This window comes from Larus michahellis, chromosome 1 (genome assembly GCF_964199755.1).
Source record: "Larus michahellis chromosome 1, bLarMic1.1, whole genome shotgun sequence".
Lineage (NCBI taxonomy): Eukaryota > Metazoa > Chordata > Aves > Charadriiformes > Laridae > Larus > Larus michahellis.
In genome coordinates, this window is record NC_133896.1 from 54,216,677 (window position 1) to 54,242,322 (window position 25,646).

The 25,646-nt window shown below is 43.0% G+C and overlaps 1 long non-coding RNA gene across 1 annotated transcript; it reads right to left on the reverse strand.

The window, feature by feature from the left end:
- Window positions 1–2,750: 2,750 nt before the first annotated feature.
- On the reverse strand, window positions 2,751–20,316 carry LOC141739545 (uncharacterized). Its single transcript, XR_012585735.1, has 3 exons — window positions 18,501–20,316; window positions 7,925–8,001; window positions 2,751–3,225 (listed from the first exon to the last, which is right to left on the reverse strand). It is a non-coding gene; the product is annotated as an uncharacterized LOC141739545 (long non-coding RNA).
- Between the last annotated feature and the right edge of the window lie 5,330 nt (window positions 20,317–25,646).

Consider the following 25,646-nt stretch of genomic DNA (forward strand, 5'->3'; position numbering starts at 1 on the left):
GGAGCTCATTATGGTTCTGGTTGTACTGGGCATCCTACGTACTAGCATTGAATGCTGTCTGCACTGATGGCAGTTCCTTCCCCTTTGTGTAGCCTCGTCTTTGCCATCATGGAGGTTTCCCACATAGAAACAGGGGAAATTTTGCGTAATCTGACATAACTTGGCTATGTCAGCAGGACTTCATGGCCCAGACATAGCATCACTCAATGCTCTTGTGTAGAAATTCCAACTTGGCCTGGGGATGTTTGGACTGTTACCTTTTTCTTCCTTTTTTTTTTTTATGTAATATTACATAATTGCTTTATTTAATTCAAAGTGTTATTCAATCCCATTAATATTGGCTTCATGAAGCATTCCCCCTTTTTTTCTTTTAAGCCCAAGGCCTACATTTGTGTTCTATGCAAAAGGCAGTGGTACTTTGCTAAGGCTGTGGTAACATGTTGGTCTAAACTAAGGAGACTCTTAAGTGGGGATGCAAAAAAGGAGTACTAGTAAGTAGCACGGCCCCAGTCAAAATTTCCATTAAAACCAAGAAACTATATGACCAAAATAAAGACCTCACAAAGAAGACACAGATTTACTCCAGACAGAAAAAGAGAAAAAGGTAGAAGACTGTGCAGATACTTATGGTTTAAAAAGTGACCAACCACTACCCCAACCATTACCCCAGAAACAGAAAGAAACTCCTCCTTTATGGGAAGCTGAAAGTCAGCTTTTAGAGGTCTCCAAAAAACGATGGAAGAACTTCTCATCATTTCTAGGGTGAGGGCCCAGATGAAAAGTCAGCAAAAGGTATGCTCTGAATGCTGGAGCGGGAAATCACACAATCACACTGTGTTCTTCAGACAGGACCAGGTATTTTCCAAAGCAGGCAAAGGATGAGGCATCCAGAAAGAAGAATAGCAGGAGAAGCAGATGTTTAAAAAGTTAAAATGAGATTTGTGCGATACCTGTGATTGCTAAAAATCTCAGTGCAGAGGAGACAGAATGCCTGTGGAGGGGAAGGAAGAACAAGAACTAGAAGGCCAGTTGAATCAAATCCTGCAGAGGGAGGGACAGGGTTGGTGGTAGGTAAAGGAGGTGAACTGGCACTTCTAGAAAAGGGAAGACAATTAGAAGACACAGAGCTGAAACACAGTTGCTTTTTACAAAGAGAATAGCTAAGGATAAGAGGAGCCGGATAAAATGCTGCTGCAGAGAGGTCACTATCGGTTCAAATAGGTTGTTGCAAACGCTGCGTGCCCTTCCTCAGTACACAAGCAGGAGAGGATTGAAAGTCGATAATGCAACCAGGTGAGAAAGGAAAAACAAGTTTGGTTGGTAAATTCTGCAGAGATATTTGCAAAGATCAGGAGCTGGATGGGAGCTTCAGCAAAGAGTCATCCTAAAATAAAAGGAAATAAGGGAGAGCACCTGTGAGCTGCTGTTTGAAAGCAACAGCAAGCAGAAAAGGAATAAAAAGCTACCAGGATTCTCTCTAGAGCTCCCTAGAAAGCTCATACATTTTATTAAACCACAAGATCTCATGAAACCAAAGCAGCCTTGGCTCTACTTGCTGTTTCACTCACACACATGCTTTTTTTTTTTTTCCCCTGCACTCTCCTTTCTCTCTTCCAAACAAACCAGCCAAAGAAAAAGTGTTTCATTTCTAAAGAGCCCTTAATCAATGCCACCATGACGCTGTTCCCAAAGCGTAATGATGCAGAAGCCACGAGGCCACTGGGACCTCCTGAGTACGAAGCACTAACATACAGAGGGGCAGCAGCGTACAGCCAGGTATCGGCGCAGGATCACAGAAAGACACAGGCTGCTGCTCTGCGGCAGATCTCGGGACAACAGGACACCCAGGGCTACAGCGCATGCATTCAGAGAATCAGGGTGGGAAACATCTATTGACCACTATTTCAGCCTGTATAAATGCAAATGTTACCCATGGCCTCAGAAGTATCACCCATCCCAGTCTTTGAAAACTCCACCTCTTGTCCAAACGGAAGCAGCCTACTTCTCACTTCCCCAGCAAGCTTCAGCTTCTCAAAAGCTTTGTTTTTCAGGTGTCTTTATAACCACACGCCATCTCTCCCTCCACTGCTGCTCCTCCCATTCCAAAATAAATGTGTGCAGCAGCAGGATTTCATTTGGGGAAGAACAGAAAAGCAATTTCCAACAAAACACATCTTTAAAACACTTCTCAGATCTGATTGCCAAGCCTCTGGCAACCCATGCAGTTGTCTAGGGCTCTGATATTAGGCCATAAATTACCTAGCCAAGAGCAGCACAAGCAGAAAGAGTCAAAGAAAAATAGTAATAAAAAAACAAATGTGAAAATAAAGAGTTGTCTTCCCCCACCACTAAAATGCTGGAGTAGCAAAGTTACAGAATGACATTACAGTGGGGTTTTCTATGGGGGCAGCGGTTAAATTGTGTTACAGATCCAAATATTTCTGAGTCGTCAATTCTGCTACAGTTCAGATCAGTATTCTATAACACATAACTTCCGAGCAGTATTGGAAATCTCAGACCAGTTCTCATGAAAACAGCCTCCTCATTGGAAACATATCACTTCATATGGTAAGGATGAGAGGAAAACCAGCAGAAGTCCAAATGAAAACTTGCATTTTCTTATCACTAATTTTGCTCTTTTCAAAGGATTTTAAAAAGCATTTATGGGAACAGCTGGACTGGCATAATTGTCTTTAGGTACCAAATGCAATTGCCAAGACAGGGACTACAATCACACCAGCTTGTTTCAATCTGTCCAGGAGGGAGTCTATTTAGAAACGAGGACAAAGTTCATTTTCATCTGGCTGCAGAGATTAGATCTGTTGAGAAATGTTATCTTCCATTCAAATTAATATCTAACTATATTAATTTTCAATATAAATCAAAACATAACTAAAACTAAGTTTTGTGGTTTTTTAATCCAGAAATAATTTCAGTAGGGTTCTACAAAAATATTGTATCATCTCAAACATTTCAAAATGAGACCTTCAGATTTCAGTGTTTTTTCACGTACACTGTCTTAAAACCAATTGTCATTTTAACCCAAAACCTTAAACTTCCACATTTCAAAACACTGATAAATTAGAGAGAAAAAAAAATACAGGAAAAAAAAAAAAAGACTGACCTTTTTTGAAAGTTTCAGGAAAATATAAGCCTATTGGAATCCATCCGTTTCCATTAATTCATTCAGGTATGAGAAACTGATATCTTCCAGTGACAAACTTTCTGGCCAAAGAAAGAAAAAAAAAAAAAACCACACCACTAAAATCTCCACACAGAATTATCATTTGGAATCAACATTTTGGATTTCTGACTGGAAACTGAGCTAAGACCCTAATTTATAGAAACCCCAAAGCAACCATTGCTTAAGTGGGTTTTCAACTTCCATGAACTCAGAAAGAAAAATTTAGTAATCTCTACGCCCATCACAGCTTCCAATCATAAGAGACCTTTTAAGAGTTCACAAAGCATATAGTACTACTGGACAGAGCTGTTGTTTTCATTCCTTTCATCTCTCTGTTTCTCCGTGTTAATTTTTAATTTAAATGACAGCAATTCAGAACAACCTCAAGTTTGTGTGACACAGTCAAGAAAATTATTAAAAATATAAAAGCCTGAAAGTAGCCTAGCTTGAGGTAAATGCAGCTATGTGTTTAAGGAGTTTATGTACATAAAAGTTGAGAGGCTTTAGGAAAACTAATAATGATGTCATTTGTTAACTCCGGGGTTTGGAGAGGTCTTGGCTTTACTTTTAAGTATTCCCACCCTATCTCCCATGAATTTTTAAGGGTGGCAATACCAAAGAAGATCAAGAGATGGCAGCATTGGTAAAGCATCTCACCGCTCCGCCTCGCTCCCTTTTCTGTACTGGACAAGACTTGTCCAATACCTTGTTTCATTGGTGCTAAAACCCCAACCCCAAAAAATGTTCTGATTAACCATTCTCTGAATTGCAGTCGGTTTGCAGATCTTGTTTATGTGTGGTACAAATTTGGACTGGCAAAAAAGAAGTGTTAGAAAAGAGGGAGTAACTACTCTTGTTACTGGAACACCGGCCAGCTCTCGGAGACTGGAACTGCCAGGCACGTTACTGTTACACGTATAATTAAGATTAGTGATTGTTTGCCTTACGATAGGCCCCCGGTGTTCCAGTCAGAACTATATGTAATTGTGGTGTTGCTACAAAAGCATATATTAAAAGGCAGTTGCTGCCAAAGAAATTTACAATATAGGTTAGGACACAACAGAATGAAAACCGGAATCACTGAAAATGAGTGCAGGAAGAGTGCAAAGATAACACAGAAAAAAACATTCTACGTGTATTAGTCCACCCTCATACATACGACTTGTGGCAACATAAAGATATACAGGAAAAAAAAAATGTATTTTATAAAAAAATATCTCTATTTATCTCTTCAGTGTATCCAGCATTTTTTAAAATCTACCCATCTGAGTCCTATTCAGATCCAGGAAAACAGTTGCACAGTGCAAGCTAGTCTTTCTTATTTCAGTAAGACTTCAGCCCACCGTTAAATGTAAACATTTGGTTGGGCTGTGCCTTGGAAGATGATCTGAGTGAGGTTCAATCAAAGATATACGATGACAGTCAAGCACTTACAACACGAGACCTAGACTAGAAGAAAATAAAGCACATTTTCACAACTTTCACACCACTACATTATCACGTGTGTTTCTCAGGTGACTGAGGTCATCATGAGATCCACTGTCAAGCATTATCGTGAAGACCATTCTGTGGTACACAACGTATTCATAACCAGTGTTAGAAATTTAGTTAAAGAAATAGCTTTGAGGGACTTGCAGTCACTTAGGTAACGCTGTGGCCAAACAAGCCACAAGGTATATCGTCTTTGACCCCATCCCTTAAGTGTAACACAGGCACCCAGTCAGAGATATCGAGAAGTCCCTTGGGACACGCTGTTTGTGCCCGCGATCCATGGACAGGCAATCAGGAAGGGGAACCAGTGGTCCCACTGCAGGGGAAGCCCAGGCATGTACCCACATGGGGGTAGAGAGAGAGTTTGGCGGACGAGGAGTCCAGGGTGGGTGGCAGAAAGGGGTGCTCTTCCTCTGCACCTCTCAGGTTGAGACTTCATGAGACATCTCAGCCAGTTTAAGAGCTTGCTGCCTGCGAAGGGGAGCTCCACTCCTTCCCACCCACCTCCTGCACCTACCCATACCCTCCATCCCCTACACAGCACGCATCTGGCCATTTGGTCAATCAGTGCAACTTGCTCAGCAGCAGAAAGCAAACCAAGCAGTGCAGCAACAATGGCTTTCTGCTATTTCAGCAAGCATCCAGCTCACCAAAAGTCACCCAAGAGCCAAGGGGACAGGGGCACACATGGGAGAAGGGGAAGGGCAAGCAGGACTGCCCCTCTCAATAGCCGCAAGCTATTTGATCAGCTCCAACTATCACGTGAAACATCACCCTTAATTAATATCTGAGGACTTTAAGTGAGGTGCTTTCACGTAACATCAGTCACAACCCTATACAAGTGATGATCTAAATTTTAGCAGGCTATCAACTCACTTAAAATCACAATCTCATAGCAGACTTAAAATCTCATGGCATAGAAATCTTCATTCCAAATATTTCTATCCTCCTTTGCATGTTCAGAAATGCTACAAACTGCTTTTCTTTTGTATGAAGAACATTATCATATTCCCGTGCTACAGTGTTTTAACAGAATGATTGGTTTGTTTCTATCAACACCATCTAACTACATCGAATCATCTTAACAAATCATCTAACTACATCAAATTAAGATTATGCTGTGTATTCCACACATTATTTTATACCTTCCTTTTGAAGCAAGATTCATACATTCATCTTCAGAGAGAAATCTCAGAGATTCATCAAGAGATAGAAAGTAAGCACCCTTTGTGAGGTACCTCAGTGCAGGCTAAATAAATTAAAAGAACATAATAAATATAGTAAGTCAGTGCCCACTTTTCAAGCCTGTATTTCCCACAACTTTAGCAAAAAGAAAGCTAACAGTCGAAGGTTCACATTTTACATCATATTCCACAGAAGAAACATATTCAGGTCATCAGCAGACAAACTGAACAAGAAATTCTACAGCTATGCTGTTTTGCATGTGTCTCTGTCTTTTGCTTTGTGAAAAGTTTCCTAATCTTCGATTAGAAAATTAGGTTTATTGTTTTTCAAAATGACTTGCTCAACAAACCCTAAGGGTGATTGTTTAAATGGTGGGACTAAGAAACATCTTTCTGGATTTTGTTTGGATTTTGGTTTTCTATCATCTGTAAAACACTAACCCTTCGTTTACCTGACTGCTGTAGTTGGAATTATAGACTAATTAGAGGGAAAATTTTTAAAATACCATGTGCAGTTATCTCTGGGAAAAAAGATTGCTAGGCTCATGCAAAGTTCCTTGAAATTCTGAAATCCTAATCACTTGTGAGGTGTGACTAGAGCTTTTAGATTAGCTGCTTTTTCCACTTAAAACACAAATTTCGTTAATAACAAAACAACCAGTGCTGGGTTCGTTTCAGACTACTATGACACTGTCCTAATTCCAAAGCCCTCTGTACATTTTATAATGATATTCTTAACACCTGAGAGCATTTCTAGCTGTAATTATAAATAAAAATCCCAAGAATGCATTCTATATAGACCTGACTTTTCTTGATCAATGGCATTAAAGCTGTTTCAACACATACATTTGATAACCCATAATGCACACGACATTGGACTGACTCCAGAACAACAAAGGAACTGTTGACTGTCTCTTCTTCTGTATTTCTGTTCTCCTGGAAGTACGTAAGCCTTTTAAAGGATGAAAAGGCTTTTGACAGCATGGAGTGGCCACATATAGACAAAATACTGAAAGGACTTTTCTTTAAGAGAGTCTATTTTAGTTGTCTGGACTACTTTGCAGAAAAGCCCAATAGTTTGTGAACCTTGGTCAGATGACAAAAACCTTTACTTTTGATTTTATTTTTTTTTTAAAAGAGAGAGACAGAGCAGGTTTCTCTACTGTTTTTTTGATAAAACAGTTTGAATAATCAGCAGTTGCTCTAAAAACACCTGGTTTTATTCATATGGTAATAAAGAGATACCATTAACCTTTATGTAAATATTTTTTTCACATATAGACAGTGGAGAGGCACTCTACCGTAATGCTGGTAAAAACACAGATTTGCTCCTTCTACGCTATAGAAATATAACTTGTGTAGAGTGTTAGTGCTGAATAAATAAAAAAAGTTTTTCCACTTTACTCTTTTAGAAGATTCTTCATTGCTTTTATAAGACTTCAAACTGAAATGAATACTGGTGTTCCTCAAATAGAAGTGAAAGAAAGCTAACATGGCACACAAAAATAAGTATTCTTTCAATAGCTTAATAAAAACTTTCATTTGAAAAATTGGTTGAATACTGTGTATTTATTAGAATTGTATTTTCTGTATGAGAAAATTTTGTCTTCCCTCTAATCCTGGAAAAAGGATGAAATATAATATCTTCTTTTTTTTTTTTTTAACTAAAAAGGTAAATATAATGCCCCATAATGCTAGTGCCTCACTAATATTTTAATAATACTTTGAAATAATGAGGTAGTCCCACTTGAACATTTCAATATTTAAACATTAGAAAACGCCAGACCTTTGCTCACATGCACATGTAACCCTGTCCTTCAAAGAGTAGCATCATTATTGCTATTCAGAGTTCAAATATTTATTGGGCACATGTTCATTAAATTATAATATGCTGTTTATAATATTGTTTTAATATTTTAAAAAAACCTAAATACTAGTTAATTTTAAATTATACATAGAAACTTTTTTTTCTTATTTTTTTTACAAAGATGATTTATTTGTCTATATGAATACATTTTGCACGTATAGAAAGATAAGAATCTGTTTCACAGAACTTAAGACATACCTACAAGGTGAGATATTTTTTTTCTCAGTGAAGTGTCCTTTGGTCTCACAGAAAAGTAGTTGAATATATTCTGAAAGCTGGAAATTGAACATAGATAAAATTAAAATGAAACGCAGTGCAAAATATCATCTATCAGATAAATTAGCCATAGAAACAATGTTTCTAGAGACATCCGTTGAAAACTTTAAATCAAGAGTGAATATTGTTTTGAAACTTTAAGAAGAAACTACTAAGCGAGATTTAAAAAAGCACTGAGGGCGGTTCTACAGTCTCCTGAAGCAGAGAGATGTTGCATTCACATCTAGCCTTCAAAAAATATTATCATAACATAATTCTCACGATTACGTATTTTATTTTATTAATTTAGCCATTTCACCAGCACTTATGTGGAGAGTAGCATGTTTTTCCTTTTACTTGTTACTCCACTGCTATGCGTCAGTAGCACAGTCTTGTAAATAGAGGAATATACAACATCATTAGGCAATCATCTCCTTCAAAAGCTTACGCCTGCCTCAGAACAACCCAGCCCCACAGACAGGAGAAAATACGTGCAAAATTACCAAAATCCTGCACACTATCTCTTCTTCATTTGTAACACAGGAAAGGACAGCATTAGTTGCGAAGCTAACATAAATCCAGATGTAGATAGTAAAAATTCTCAGGAGCACACAGGTCCTCACCTTTGCACACAGGTGGACAAGGCTTCAGCCTTCAAAGTCCTCTGACAATTATTTCTGCAATTATTCAAATAAGCAGTGTTTAAACACAAGTGCTTTCAAAAGGGCATAATTAATCTCAGGTGACCTGGGCCAACCAAAACTACATTAGCAGGCGAGGATACAGCCTGAAAAACATATCTTCTATGATGCTTCCAAAAAGGATGGTGAGGGCACAGGAGACACTTGTAGATTCAGCAATTTGTGCTATAAATAACAGCCAGCTATCCCCCAAGTAAATTTACCTCCTTTGACTTGTTGGACTAGTTATAGTAGAGCTGTTGGCTATAAGAAGGGAACTCTGCATTGTTAAATGAAGTTTCTTTATACTACAAGGACATAATCTCCGCTCCAGTATGCCGTTACGCTTCATCTCACTGGGTTTTTTCCTATTCCCACTTGTCTACTGCCTCTTGGTTGTTAGTCCAATCAATGGTTGCTAGTCCAACCCTGGCCACAGATCTCTCAAGAACAACTCACTTCTTTCTCCATCTAAATCTTTTCATTTTCGTAAGATCAAAATAGGGATGTGAAATTCTTGCATCACATCCCTCCCCCAAAGAGAGACAATACTGTCTTCAAAATTATAGAATATTTTCAAACTCCACCCTTTTCAGTAAAGTTTTTAATTTTTTAGCTTTAGGGAGGGAACCCATCCTTGCATCAAACCTGAAATTCACACGCATAAATATGGGCTTCCTCCTGGCTGCTCTAGCAGAACTCTGCCTGTTCTCCTGTCTTGAGGACTAGGGAGTTTTCCATTCTATTTTTTTCAACTCCTGCCTGCTTCTCTTCCCTCTTCCATTTTGCCATCCTACTGGTTTTTTCCACTCACTTTAATTTACAACCTAATGTCCTGCCACATGTGTGCCTTCAGATTTTGCCTGCTCCCATGAGGCTCCCTTTCCCCTCACTCTGCCCCATGTTCTGCTGCTATACTTCTCCCACCTGCACTTACATTCCCTTACCCCCACCAACGCGCTTCCCTCCACACCATGTCCCACAGACGGAGCTTCTCCCACTCCTGGAGTCTTCATCCATTTTACCTGCTTGTCCTGCAGCACAGGTGACTCCTGCAGACCTCTCAGGGAAATCCCTAATTGTAGTTCAGCCAGCACACTAACAGCGTGGGCTTTAGGTGTGCAATATCTGGGGGCAGTTGTCCCACCAACTCTCCTTCCCTTGGTGAGACATTTGCAGAGACTGGTGCCCTGGGAGGCTGCAGTGAGAACCCAGGCCAAGAAAACCAGAGCCAAAAGGATGGTAAAAGCTCTATTGCTTCAGGGAGTGTTTTAACACAGAGATCAAGCAGAATGCAGCTTCGCTCACCATCCACCCCTTTCCAGGAGAGGATCCTGGGAGGGCTCAAAATCACCAAATTTAACATCTCCCTCCCCTCACAACCAAAGCTTTGAGTGCAGAGCTCATCTGCTGCAGGCTGCAAGTGAAGGCACTGCCTCCAGACTCCGATCCTTCCACTGCCTGCCATCTGGGTGAGACAATCTCCCTGGCATCCAGTGATGCAGATGAGGAGAGAGCTTGGTACATAGACCTGCTGAACTCAGAAAGAGCCTAAAGACAGGAAAGGACAAACAACAGCTGGACTTAATGAATATCTATGGATGTGCAACACGGGTAGGAAACTTGGGGAGGGAGGAAGTGCTACCATGTCCCTTAATACGGACCTTACACAACTAGGGTGTGCAGCTGAACCCAGGAGCTGGGAAGCATTCCCAGGCTCCCACAGTCAAGAACAGCTAAAACGATCATGTTTTGAGGGCACAGAGTTACTCAAAATATCTCATAGCAATCTCTAATCCCAACTTTCACTCTCCATTTTCTGAAGCAGGATCCTAAGAATACAACTCGTGAAGAAGAAATAAATCAATAAAATCATTGTCATGGAGGGCAGCCTAACACCCACAGCGTGTGGGTCTCCCACCCACCTTCAGAAAAGGCAGCATAAAGGGTCCCTGCACAAAGTGAACTCTTCTCTCCACAGAGAGGAAAAGCAGCTGCCTGAATTCAAGTAGACAAATAGTAAATATAAATACACAATTCATCGAATAAAATCACAGACAATTACCTCCTTCCAAAGTGCAAGGTGCACTGGATGGTCTTCTATACCAACTGCAGTTATGGATAACTTCTCGCATACAGATATCAGAGGTACCTGACAAGAAGATGCAGCAGAGGGCAAGTGTGATTTTGCCTCTCAGGCACGTCCCCTTCACAAGCAGCCAACTCCTAACAACTTCAGCACTCCCTGCAAGAAAACCTTCAGGTGGCCTCAGGCAACAATAAATCATTAAGAAATGCTGCTGGCACCCCGCATCTCTCTACAAGACACTGCAAGTAACACGCAGTCTTTCAAAGCAAGTAAGTTTCCAGCAACCCTCATGACACGCTGTGAAGTTTTATGAGAAATTTAAGCTATTCAGAATTATCAGAAAACTCTACTCTTACAGACACTTGCTATGGAAAACATTAATGCAGCATGTTGAACCATGTTGAAAAGGAAAATACTGCTTTCTAAGCAACAATGAGGAGGACTGCAGGTACCAAAGCAAAAGCTGTCTGTACTGAACCAGACTTGTCTGGAGTAAGAGCCAGGATTGGTGCCTGACTCCTTCCGTGTGAGAACACATACCGATAAACACATCTACATTTAGCTTTGATCAAGTGAGGACACTGGATACTGTTCAGCAGAGGAAAAGAGATGCTCTTCGTCAAACTCTACAAGAGCCGCACACGCTGCTTTGTCTCATTACGAATGGCAGCAAATCATGGAGATGCCGTGACACAATGATTTCTGCCTATTTCAGATTAGACCGCTACAATCCATCTTCTACCCTGCTTCCAGCCTGTGAAGAAAGCAAATGAGGGCCTTGTCTGAAGTAACTAAACAAGTTCCTAAAGCGAGTATGATCTCCAGATATTCCCATTTCACCCTTTTCAGGTAATTCCTATGTTATGCAGGTTATGGTGATTGTTTTCTTCATCTGGCTATTTAGTGTTTCTTCTTGAATGTGTTACCAAGCTTTCTTTAGTGTTGTGACATATAAACTTCTAGGAAGAAAGAAATTAACTTCCATTTAATTTTCTTTCTTCAAGGTTTTTTAGAGAGAAAGATGAAGCAAATATTACTTTGACAGAGTTTGGATTCAAAATTAACATGATTTCAGAGAAGTTAATTATAAGCCTGCACTAAAGATAAGCTTGTGGTGCAAAACCTGTGGTACACAAGTTTACATTCATTACGAATACGGAAGTAATAAAAGAAAATTCAAGTTGGAGTCCAATGAAAAGGCATTGTCATCCTACAGTGACTCAGGTCACCGCTTCTTCTGGCTTTGACCAGGCAGTTGGTGTGTCATCTTCATTGATCATAAGTAACAAAGAAAAGGATCAACAACGTTTCCTGTTTTGATAGTCAATGTCCAACACAGACAAGATGAACACCAAAACTGTGAAGCAGATGCGCGGCTCCCACATTCTGCAACATAAATCAATCTAGTGGGCAAATGCTTTACAGCCTTGCACATAAAAACATCAGTAAAGTGCCCTTAAGGTGCTCCCCTGACTCTCAGACTGAAGATGCCAGGTCACTTTGGAGGCCTGGGTGCAGGCTCTGTTTTATGTCTTCCCACCTCCCCCTGCTCACCAAGACACTTGGAAAGACACAGAGAGCACAGTCTGCGCGCTCTTGCGGTTACCAAAGCAATAAATCAGGGCAGGGGTCTGTAAAGCAGACAGCAATTGAGACGAACACACTCCATCATCTAACAGACAAGCCTCACTGGATACACAGGGTACAACTATACAAAACTAAGCAATGACACACAGTTCTGTTACAAGGCCTCGCTAATCCTAGCTATCAGATATCCCAGCAGCCTCGGGGACCTGGAGATGGTACACTGCAGAGATCCACGCAAATGCAGCTCCTTTATATTCAGCGTTCACAGGTCCTTTCTTCTTGTCACTTTTATTTTTTTTCCCAGTTCTTTTGAGTCTTCTAATGCCTTCCCCTACTTCGGCACTTGTTTTTCCTGCCTCTTTTCTAAATCTTTACAAAGACACTTTCCTCAGCTTCTTTATCTCCTTCCATCCTGCTTATAAGCTTTGAAATCACACAACAGCAGCTATTCTTCTTTCTAGTTTATTTTGCAGGTCCAGTTCTGGGTTACCTAACCCAACTATTGAAGATGCCAACTACAGGCTGCACTGGCTACATTAGAACTGCATGTGTAATGATTCTGTGTCTTGATTAACCTAGTATTAGGCTTTGGGATACTGCTGTCTCCCTAACCGGCATCGCAGAACACCAATCTTATTTCTGTAACCATGTCTGAAATCAACATGAAAGAAATGTCACGGAGCACGAAAAGTCAATACATAGCACGTATTTGTCTGACTCATACAAAGCCCTTAATCTAATTCCCTGAAAAACAAGTGAAACATAAACTCTGATTCCATGGGAACTTGACTGCGAATGTAAAACAACATGCAAGCAAAAAAGTTATAATATTTTCATCAAGCTCAAGAAAAGGAAGCAATATGCAGTATGTCAATTTTAGGACAGGAAAGCAGAATGACTTCCCAAGCTCTTATTTTGGTTTTAACAGAAAAATTCCCATTCTCTCCAGATTTAGAAATTGTCGTGCTCTTCTCTGAAAGCAGAGTCAAGCTATACCATAGAAAAATATAGGACCAACATTACTACTCCTATGTAAGTGGCTGTACGGGAACATGCCAGGAAGCATTCTTGTACTGCCAGCAACTAGCAAGTGCATTCAGCTGTCAGCAAGCATCCTTTGTCAGAGACCTGCGGGCTTCATCACTTGCCAAGAGAAAATGTCAAACTCTTTTTTTCCAGTTCCTTACCTCCTGCTCATTCGCTTCCTCATCCCTTCTGCATCTCAACTCCCCATCCCCTCTCAACTCTTAGCTCCCTCGCAGATTATTTTGCACCACCTGATTAATCTATTCCACTTCCAGGTTGCCCACACTTCTCTGTCCTCAAGCCTGCTGAAGGTAACTGAACACTTTCTTGAGAAAGCTCATCAGAAGAAATTCAGTAAATTGGACCTTCCGGTTTTTTTCAGTACTCACTCCTACATTTTTTATCCACATTTTTGTGACAAAGTTAGATTTGTGAATAAAATTTTATGTTTCTTTCACTTGAAATATAGTGCTGCAAAAATACTTTTGCATTTTTTATAGTGTTTATGCAGCACTATATCTGCTTCTGCATATATTTTTCAGGTGAAATTACACTGACCACCTTGAGGATTTTAAAGTATTTCAAGATGTTTGAGGATGGCTCTTAGGAATCTAAAGAGAGATGATGCAGAAAGATCCCATGCCAACTTCTGGCTATGCTCTACACCTAGGTTTCCAGGAGTATTATCAGGCTTTCTTGTAGGGATTTGAACACCTGTTCTACTTCAAATCCTGTGCTAATTTCTGTAATCATGGCAGATGTCAGTGAATTCTCAAACCTAGGTGAAATAAATCATAGGGATAAAGAACAAAGGCAAATTCACACACCTGTATGAAAACTAAATTCGACATGAATTCACACACGTGAATTCAGAACTAGCAGTCTTTCTGATTTAAGCATTGATTTCAATTCTATTCTTTTTTAATGTACTAATACATTTCATAGTTTCTTATTCACTTAATTATACATTTGTTGTACACACATTAATTAAACCTTTGGCAAATACATGGAACAATTTGAGGCCAAAGTGGCAAAGATACAGTTGGCTGCAAGAATCTCCTGCAGATTGTGCTGAAACAACTTTGATCCATAGCTGTGGCCAGCTCTCCCAGTCAGCAGCCAAAGCTTTAGGTCTTATAGATCCCTAATAAATCAAGACATTTTTGAAGCCTGCAAGGCACAGTTTACCTGGATTCCATTAGATCCTTAGAGGCTTGAAAAGATTATATGCCCAGCAGCTATAGCAACTACTGAATTTATCCAAACGGAAAACAGTGTGTTTCTCAGGTAATTGGTCTTTTGCTGGAAAACTAAAGGTGTGTGGGTGCAAAGGGGAAAAAAGGAAGACCGGGAGAACTACAGGCAGGTCAGTCTCACCTCTGTGCCCACCAAGATCATGGACCAGATCCTCCTGGAAACTAAGGCAGATGATAGAAAATAAGGAGGTTATTGATGACAGCCAACATGGCTTTACTAAGGGCAAATTGCGCCCAACAAATTTGGTGGCCTTCTACAACAGCGTTACAGTGTTGGTAGATAAGGGAAGAGCAATTGACATCATCTACCTGGACTTGTGCAAAGCATTTGACACTGTCCCACATGACATCCTTGTGTCTAAATTGGAGAGACATGGATTTGACAGATGGACCGCTCAGTGGGTAAGGAACCGGCAGGATGTCCTCACTCAAAAGAGTTGTGGTCAATGGCTCAATGTCCAAGTGGCGACCAGTGATGAGTGGCATTCTTCAGGGGTTGGTATTGGGTCCAGTGCCGTTTAACATCTTTGTTGGCGACGTGGCCAATAGGACTGAGTGCACCCTCAGCAAGTTTGCTGATGACACCAAGCTGTGTGGTGTGGTCGACATGCTGGAGGGAAGGGATGCCATCCAAAGGGCCCTAAATAGGCTTGAGAAGTGGGACCATGCAAACCTCATGAAGTTCAACAAGGCCAAGTACAGGATCATGCACATGGGTCAGGGCAATCCCAAGCACAAATACAGGCTGGGCAGAGAATGGATTGAGAGCAGCCCTGAGGAGAAGGACTTGGGGGTATTGGTGGATGAGAAGTGCGCTCACAGTCCAGAAAGCCAACCACATCCTGGGCTGCATCAAAAGAAGCGTGGCCAGCAGGGAAAGGGAGGTGATTCTGCCCCTCTGCTCCACTCTGGTGAGACCCCACGTGGAGTTCCGCAACCAGCTCTGGGGCCCTCAACATGAGAAGGACATGGACCTGTTTAAGTGAATCCAGAGGAGGGCAAGGAAGATGATTAGAGGTCTGGAGCACCTCTCCTAAGAAGACAGGCTACTAAAAACATGAATCTGGTTTTTATTTTGCCTTCTAAATAATAAAATAATCCAGATGGCAACTTTTTTAGGACTCAGACTCTGGTGTTCCTTACTCATCTCTACAGTTCTGCCCTTTTCTCTCCTGAATGCATCAGTATTAATTGCTAAAATGTAAAAAATAAATAGATATTTTTAAAAAAGCAGGGCAGATTTGCAGTTGAAGCACAGATTTCTCCTTAAGACTAGAAGACTATTTTGAAACAAGCCTGTATTTAGTTTCCATTTTTTAAAAATGGGAAAACAGAGTCTTCTGTATCTCATACATTAAATTGGAACATCTGTTTGTCCTAGTCTAAATACCACATTTTATCTACAAAAACTACGTAACTGGACACAATTAGCTGTCCTGTCCATGGAAAATCCCTGGCTAGACTCTGAGGGTGCTGAGGACAAAGCCTCCAGGGTCCAAAGAGAGGTCTGTGGAAGTCTTGAGTTTAAATAGCAGTTTCCATGGATAGTGGCTGAGTTTGACTTCAAAGCCAGAAAGGGAAGGGAATGAAACAGTGACTAAATTTTCTGATGGAAGGCTATAATAATGCAGAAGAAACAGGCTTGGAACTGTGTGGTAGGTCAGGAACGCAACTCAGGTGAGTTACCAAAACTGGGATTGTTGGGTAGCCCTTGAATAGACATTCAGGGAATAATGGGTGCTGTCAGAACCAGAACAGGAAGATTATGTATTATCTGAGTACCCCTCAGTCTGTTCATTATACACAGCAATAAATTAATTCTATCTTTTTTTTTTTTACTGCATTTTATTTATATGACTCATTAAAGCAAAAGGTAAAAATTGGCAGCCTGCAGTGTATTATGTCAATAGCAAGCATTTAAAAAACAGAAGAATTCAATTTACTATACCAAAACTGTCAAATTCCCTTAAACTGACTGACTCCAGCTCTTCTGCCTGTCACCACCTCTTAAGAAATGCAGCCACCTCTCGGCTCCACTACTCCTGGCATCTTTCCAGCATGCCCAACTTGACTGAAAGTGAGCACTCCCCTTAGCAGGATTTCCCCTGGCTCAGTTTGAGAGAGATACGGCAAGATTTATGTTTTCAAGACTGCAGAGGTGAATTTTTAAATAGGTAAATATTTATTTAGCTCTTGAATGCACTGGAACAAGCATGTAACTATAAAATCCATTTTGCTCAGCCACTGATTCACTTTGAGTTCTTTGTGTATGGACAAAAGCCAAACAAAGACTTCTCCGCAAAATCTGGAAAAAAAATAACCACCATTGACCAGGAGAGGGAGACAAATGAGAACAGCCAAAATCGGGACTACTGGTGCTTATCCTAAATGAGGCATAATGTATCATAAGGAATTTTTTCAAGTCTTGCTTCAAAGAGGGTGGGTGGAACATGCCTGTTACAAAATAATCTGTATTCAGTTGCAATGTAAAACGCTTTTCTGATTGCCTAAATTCACAAAGGTTTCTATTTTCTTTTTTCTCTCATCCCTCCAGCTACAGACAAAAATCCAAACTCCCTAGAGAATTTCAGAGTCGGTGTGACCTGCCTTGTCTAAGGAAATCATGGAGAGAGGCCAAGGGAGCACGGCAGCAGGTAGAGCAGAGACTTAGACTTCCCTTTTGTCAGAATGGCCTCCCAGAGCCAGCGCCGGGTCTGCCAACATTTGAGAGTTATAAATCCAGTGTGAAAATGAGGGGATACTTTCGACTCTGCTGAAAAACGTGAGAATGCAAGTAATTTCTGTTGGCATGAGGGCTGGAGGCAATGGATGGGGTGGGGGAAGGGGAAGCTGTGCTTTATATAACGGGGCTACTCCCTTTTAGCAGAGACAGGAGGCAGACAGCTTCTTGTGAGATGAAAGTGAGACGTTGTTTTCCTCTTATTCTCATAAATCATCTCTGTTTTAAGGCTAGGCAGGAACTACCTGTTTTGAAAGGCAGCATTCTTCTACTCCTGGAGCAGGGGGTCCTTGAAATGGATACCTTAAATGCAGCAGAACTGCAAACCGCCACTTTGTTCAGACTTCACTTAGTAATGTGTGTGTGTGTGCGCCACGCGCACATGTTTGTACACGTACATAAATTTCCCCCAAGGTCATTGCTGCCCTTATTTTAGAGAAAAGCAGTGAGTAGATGTGTTCCCTTCAGCAGGCAGTGAGAATGGTGTGTGAACAGCCGTCTGCAAAACACTCTGCAGCTGGTGAAGGGAGCGCACACGCTGTGGACAGAAAACTGGAGGAGGAGAGGTCAACATGCTCAATGGTTAGGCTGCTGCTCAGCAGCAGTCTCAACAAACTGGAAAAATAGGTCAACGGAAACCTCGCAAAAGTTCAACAAAAACAAATGCGAAACCCTGTATCTGGAATAGAACACCACCACGAATCTGTACAACTTCGGGGGTCAACTAGAAAGCAGCTTTCCAAAACAGGACCTGCAACTCTTGGTAGACAAGCAGTTAAACACGGCCCAGCAGTGCACTTTTGCAGAAATCAAGGCCAGCTGCTGAGCTGCATTAGCCACAAGCACAGCCAGCGGGTTCAAGGGAATTGTTATTTCCCTCTATTCAGCATGTGCGAAGCTGCACCGCTCTGAAGTACTGTGTCCTGGTTTGGGCTCCCCAGTGCTAGAAATGTATTTTCGGGCTACAGCAAGTGCAGTAGAGTGTCCCCAAGATGGTTTTGGGCCTGAATGGGATAAGGCAGGAGAAAAGATAGAAAACGCAGGAAATAAGGATGCAATATAGTAGCAACAATGGAACGCCCTGTAGGAGGAGAAGGTAATTTCATTTTAGAGGAAAAACTTATTAAATTTACTTACTTACACTCAGTCCCAGTGGTCTTGTCGGGCTTCCTTGCGATGTATACACCCACTCCTCACATGCTCTTCACATGTCTTTTAGTCCAATGGTGATTTTTGGTCTGCGGTATTCTAACACCGTACCGGATTCTTTCTCTGTGTCCAGGCAGTCAGGCCGTTGACTGCTCTGATCTTGTTGATTTGCAGTCTCTGCTGGTGGTTGTAGCCTCCTTATCTTCTGGTTTATGCTTCTTGTGCACCTGCGCTCGCTGGCAGAACATGGGGAACTGAAAAGTCTCAGACTTAGGGAAAACAATACCAAAACATCAGGGTATTATCGATATTTTTCTTACACTGAAAGACTAAACACAGCACTGAACCAGCTGATAGGAAAATTACTAAGAAAATTAACTATTGCGGCCTAAAGGCTTTGGCAAATCTGCAGCTACTCATGCTAAGCAAAGCTAAGCAAACAGAATAAATCACATTATATCATAACCCTAAGTAATTTATTCTAATTAAAACTTACTTATTTAAGCTAAACAACTGATATATCTCAACACCAACCTTACTGTTTCTGTCCTCTACAAGATTGTCTTTCTTTAAACTGGAAAGGCAGCCATGGAGGAATCAAATTGCTGCCTTGTACTACCTGTTGGTAGTTACAGACTAAACAGAACTGGACTGCTCTTGGGGGAAATTTTAAGTAAATATAAGGAAAAATTCTTCACAGCAATGATGCTCAAATAATGGGGTAAGTTGCCTAAAGAAGATGCAGAATAATTGCCTTTGGAGACATCAAAAATTTGCTTGGGCAATGCTGGTAGCAGCCTGATCGACCTGCAAAACTGGTCTTTTTGGCAGGAGGAAGGCAGAGGAAGATGGCCCCAGATGACCTCCAAAGGTCCTTTCCAAGTTATTCTGTGATTCCGTAACGTCTGAGTCCCGCAGTGGGTACAGATGTCAAGGTGTTGGCAGTGGGGGGCTGCAGGGGTGGCTTTGTGAGAAAAGGCCACTGTACTGGACACAGCCAGTTCCAGCTGGCTTCCACGGAGGAGGAAGAGAAGGAGGAAGAGGAAGCGCTCCATGGCAGAGCAGATACTCCCTGCAGCCTCTGAGGACCTGTGCCAGAGCAGAGGAAAACTCTGAGACAAAAAGAGTATCATAGAGAAGCTGCTATGCGCCGATTGTAACGTCCCCCCCTTGCCCCACTCTTTTCCTCGCTGAAGGGACTGAGTGTGACCTGCGGTGGTAAGGAGCTGGTAGGACAGGAGAGAAAGAATGAAGTGAGCCTGGGAAACAGGGAGGGAAGGAGTTTTCCCATGTGTTTTAATATTTGTTGCTTTATTTCCCAATACCCAAATTGGTAATTATATTTATATACACGAATTGGCAATAAATTAATTTCCCCAAGGTGAGCCTGTTTTGCCTGCAATGGTAATCAGTAAGTGATCTCAACTTTATCCGGACGCAGGAGCTTCCTCATTCCTGTTCTCTCCCCCATCCCACTGTGGATGGAGGGGTGAGTGAGCAGCTGGGGGAGAGCCCGACTGCCAGCTGGGGCCATCCCACAACAACTTCTACATGAGGATGCCCAAACAATTGCACGTGTACAAACTTTTCTTCCTACTTTCCTTGGGGAATCTCTACCTTTTGTAGACATTTGTCACAACATACCAACCAGATGACTTGTGCCTGTTACCTGTGCCATCCTCAAAATCAGTAGGAGTTGTGGATCTGGCAGAACATTTCTCTTGGAGGACAAAAGTAGCATCTACCACGCTAGTGAACTAAATACACTCAGTAAGGTGCCTGACAAATGCCAGATCTGGCACAGGTGAAAGGGTGGGAACTCCTTCAACAGCAGCCAGCTATTAGGTCTACTCAGCTGAATAATCAAACCAAAGCCAGGGAAGAAACAGGCAAACATACACCTATCCCTCCCGCTTGATGTTGTGGGAAACATCCCCCTGAGGTGTGCAGGGTCATTACCTCAATGCCTTCAGAAGCATGGAAGTCTGAAAACAAAATTTTCACCAAAACTACCAGAAGTGCAGCAGAGCTGGCGAAAGCCCAGGCACGCGTACTGCTCCAGGCTGGCGCAAAACCATGCCTGACAAAACCACTCAGCCACAGAGAAGTCGTGTCAGCCGCTGGCTCCAAATGGTAGAGAGGCATCTCACAGCACCCGCTGGGCGAGGCGGGCTGTCTCCCTTCCGCTACAGATGCTGCTGGAGGAAATTGCTCCACGGAGGGAAGTCAAACCTCTGGGCAATACCCTCTCCAAAATGGAGTCAGGCCGGGTTCCTTTTGATCTGTAAGAATGGAGGATGGGTTAAAAAGAAAAAATAAAAAAAAAAGAGAAGATGCAGGGTCTTCTGTGGTTATGGAGTGACAAAACCAGAGTGTGCTTATCTTCATGGTGACTGTGTGGGAAAGAAGGGAGAGGGTAACACCCAGGTTTCTTTGTCTCCTGTAGTAACGGGGTGGCAGGGGGGAGACAGGCAGGCGCAGGGGGAGCATGATGGTGCAGGCAACAGAGCTGCATTGCTCCGTGCAGGGCCGTCACAAGAAGCGACAGGGAAGCAGGGGTCCCATGTCTTCAGGTAGGCGCACCTGCGCCGGGGGAACAAGGCGGCGAGTCCGAGCATGGGACAGGCAGGGAAGGCGAGCGGCATCTCTGAGCTGCACACCATGGCGGGGGAGGGCAGGGGCCTGTGAGGCGCAGCCATGTCTGCTGCAGAGCGGCGGCTTTGACCGAGAAAGCAAAAGCTTGCGTTGTACCCATTTCTCCCCTAAGTGCAAGAAAAAAATCTGCGGAACACGCAGGATTTCCCCGATTGTGGAGGCGAGGGGAACGTGGGTAGGAAGCCAGGGCAGCGAGGAAACGCGCCGCTGAGGCGCCAAGACAGCAGCAGCGCCCAGGGGCTGGGGCGGTGGCAGCGGGCTGCGCCGGCCCCAGCTGTAAGGAGGGCGCCGGGCTCGGCAGGGCCCCTCTGCCGGCCGAGGCACAGCGGGGGCCGGGGGAGCAGCGGTGCACGGTGCTTCGGAAAAGGAGAGATGGAGGGAGGAAGGAAAGGAGAAAGGGAAGCCGGGGGAGGAGGGGAGGAAGAGGCAGCGGCCGCGGGGTGAGGGGAAGAAGCGCCGCTCCGCCGCCAGCAGATCCGGCCTCGGCCAGTTCGAGCCGGTTTGGGCCGGTTGGGGAGCTGGAAGGAGACCGCAGCTGCTGAGGACGCCGCCTGCATCCGGGCGGGCGGTACTCTCCGGGCTGGATACTGCAGAGCCCTCGGAGCGGGATTCTGCGCGACGCCGCCCCGAGCGGCCGCCGCCGGCCTGGCCCGGCCCCCGGCGGGAGATTCCGCTCCTCTCTTTCCGTCTCGCCCGGCGCGGCCCCAGGCGGCCGGCGTGGCAGGGAGGCCCCCGGTGTCGGGTTTCAGCCGGAGCGGCGGGTTTTGCGGCCGGCGGGGGAGGGGGCGCCTGGGGGCCCGGCCGGGCCTGAAGGACGCGGGGCGGGGGGGCTGTTCGCCGCGGCCTGGCCCAGCCTCGGGCCGCCCCTCACACGGCCCAGCCGCACTCCCGGGGTGCTGCCCCCGAAGGCCCGGTGGGGGCTCCTGTCGCTAAAGCTGCCACGTTAGGCAGAACGCGGGCTGGCCCAGCCCGGGGTGCCGTCAGCAGGCTGTCGGGAGGCTGGGGTGCGGGGCAGCGCCTCTGAGGCAGCCGGGGGTGCGGACCCCTCGGGTTACCGGTCGTGCGCGGAGAGAGGAGATTGTGTTTTCCCGGTAACCCTTAAGCGCAGGTTTTTTGGGACTTATTTAGCATCTCCTGCGAAATGCCCGTCAGAGCGGGCCCGTTTTCTGTGTTCTGTTGCACTGTATTTGCAAATACATCAATATTGCGTTTGATCTGCGAAGTACAAAAAGGCATCTGAACCTTTTTGTAGGGGAAGCGACAATCTCCCCTAGAAATAAATTTGCTGATTTTTTCTCCCATGACTGATAGAATCTCGTTATTAAAGTGTCTGTCACTGGAGTACAGAGCCACCGGCTCCTGACTTTCTTTGGGAAACAACTTCATACTTTAATACCTTACCTAGTAGAAGGCATCTCTTTATCCTTCTTCAGCCTAAATTACCATTTTACTACTTGTACTTTCTACTAGATCAGTTTTCAATGGCCAGCTACAGCATAGTAAGTCAATCAGCTTTTAACAAATGGAATACTCGTACCCATTACTTGAGTGGAGATCTGCGATTGCAACAGATGCAGTTTCAGGTTTTCATGTTCTTTTGTTCTTTCGGTCACACTGGGCTGGTAACAGCAACGCAAACTGGCCCGTGGTGTTTCAGCCTAAGGGCTAACTCAATCATCTTGTCATTGTGCTGAACAGCAAAGGAACAGCATTGTCCACTCTCTCTGTATTAGATCAGCTCTCTCCATGTGTCTTTAATCTCCTCCCAAGTATTTGATCTGCTTTTAGTTTCAGTCTTTCATCTCTGCTTTTCTTATTGGGTATATTGTTCTCCAGATAACCCTGATAAATGGAGGACGCTCCCTGTCCACCATCAGCAGTGGGGTTTTTTCCCTTTTGTTTTTTTGTTTGTTTTTTTTTTTTTTTTGTCCCACAGGGCATAACCGTATGACAGTTTTTCACCATTGGCACAGCTTTAGGAGAGGTGGGAATGGTGGTGCACACAAGGTTGTATGACCCATTTAGAGTCTATGTAGATCCATTTAGAGAGGCTATTGATAAAAATGCTTTTGGCCACCCAGATTTTGGCTGTAGCAGTATTCTTGCAGCTCCTATCAGAAGTGGAGCTGCTCTGATAACTCCAAAGCAGTCACGGGAGATAATCTAGCTCAGGCAGAACCTAAAGGTGTAGGAAAACACAGGAGCTGTATTTTGTTCTTCAAAAGCCCAAAGAAGTCAGCATACGTCAATATGGATAAATTTTATAAGTACTAAGTATGGACAGAGTCACTGGACCAGAGGTGTTCGTGTTGCAGCTCAATATGCGTAGTACTTGGGGTAGAAGAGATGTGTCTGTTGCTTACATCCTTATTTCCTTCCAAGATATGCAAGTAAATATAGCAAGCACCAGGTACTCTTTCTCCTTGACGTGAAAAATAACGAAGCAAGAGAGCTACTTACTGTTTACATTGGTTACTACAGTGCAGTCAGCTGTGGTGCCTTGGGTAAGCCAGTTCCGCTGCACTCTTCTGGTACTCTGTATTGTCAAAGGATGAGGATGGGTCCCATCCTGTACTGTGGAATTAAAACTATATTGAAATGCATGGGACAGTTTATCCTCCCAGTACTCTCTCTTCTATATTTTTTTTCTATTATAATAATAAAACATGTACCTGTGTCCCATCAGAAGAAGAAAAAGACAAAAACCCCCAACATTTCTGTACCTTCAGTTCCATGGATATTGTGTCTAGAAGTATTTCTGCAGCTGAGACAGTCAGACCTGATTAGCTATGACACTGATGCAGGAACCGTAAACTTGTTGCAGCCAGATTTTTACCCATGCTTACTTGAGAAGTGTGACTTGATGATCAAGTAGTTTCCTGTATGTGTTTATTAAATATTGGCGAATATGTGTCGCTTCAGTCAGAGTTGCTATGTTAATTTTATCATGCTTGAAATGTATTGCATTTTTATTAAAAAAAAAAGTTTCTAAATTGGAGCATTTTTCTCTCTTCTTTTATCCCGAATGTCTCTCCCAGTATGTTTATTTGTTATAACGTTCTGGTGTAACCGTAAGAGTGCATGTGAGATATCACAAGTGAGTCAAACATTAAGCAGATTATTTTAGTCATTTGCATATTTCAGATATTTTGGTTAACACATTGCTCAGTAAGTTTATGTTCTTGCACTTTTAAGAAACAACGTTCGTATCACCAATGTCAGAGATTCTTTTATAGGGTAGGCATGCTCACACAAGCATGAGGATGAGGCTAAGGGAGTTGGTGAAGGTCACTGCAAGTCAAGGCGAGTCACGCACAGGACATCGATCATCTGGCAGCGAACCACTAGACTATACTACTCTTCTCAAATTACTGGGCTTTACATTTTTAAACAAAATGGAATTGCCACTCATCTTTCACCTATCTGCCAAGACTAGAATTGAGGATTCCCTGTCTGTAGGAACAATGGAGAATACTACAGGCATCTAAAGCCATGTAGGATGTTCAGTGAAATATTTTGCTTTCTTTGCTTTTATCCACTGTTTCCTAGGTGACGGTGAACTCTCAATATGGGTCCTGACAGATAAACGAAAGAGAAATAGTCTTTTAAGTGTAAATGCTACAAGCATACTGTAAAGAGTTGCTTAGTATAATTGAACACTATAAATGGAATTTGTTGGTTTAGTCCTCAATTTGCATGATGTTTTCAACGGAATATAAAATTGGAAGACTAACAAGGTATTCTTCCAGAAGATCTGGGAGCATCTTCTTTCTTGTCACTGGAATGCGTGTTTGAACCGAATGTCTTGACCCAACTCCAGTGTTCGTAATTAGGTTTGGTCAGCTTCAGATTCCGCTTGCCTGCCCTAAGCTGTTGTGTTGTGTTATACACCATGTGTGTGCAGAATTACAGAGTTACTTTGTTCTGCCCCAGACCTGCCTGAATTTTAACCATGCAGACAGACTTCTTTGGGATAACTGGAGGTGACTACCCCCATACCCACCTTCTCTTTTTTACAGCAGGGGAAAAAAAGCGAAGTGCCTACGTCCATCCTCTCAGAAGGCCTGCCTCCATCAGTCTCCCATTTTCCTTCTCTCCTGGCTGTCCAGACAGATTATCTGAAAACTCCAGAGATACTTAGCCACACAAAAGTAGCATATATGTTGATAGCAGGATATTAAAATGTGTGAAGCCCTTTCAAACTATCTTTCAAACCTGCCTAAGGCTGGCCTACATAACGCGAGTTGCCTTTTCTCAAACATCTTATTATAGGGGCTGTATTTCTCTTGTATTTCAGGGTAGAAACATCTTCTGGTCTTATACCTCAAAATGCACCCTAGTGGTAGAAAATAAGCTCAAAATACGCAACAGCAAGGTAGAAACAAAAGTGTGTAGTTAAGCTTTGCACAGCAGTGATGGAACTAAGATTTTGAAAAAGCCATAGATGAAATGGAGTTAAGGCAGGCAAGTTTGGTACCTTCGC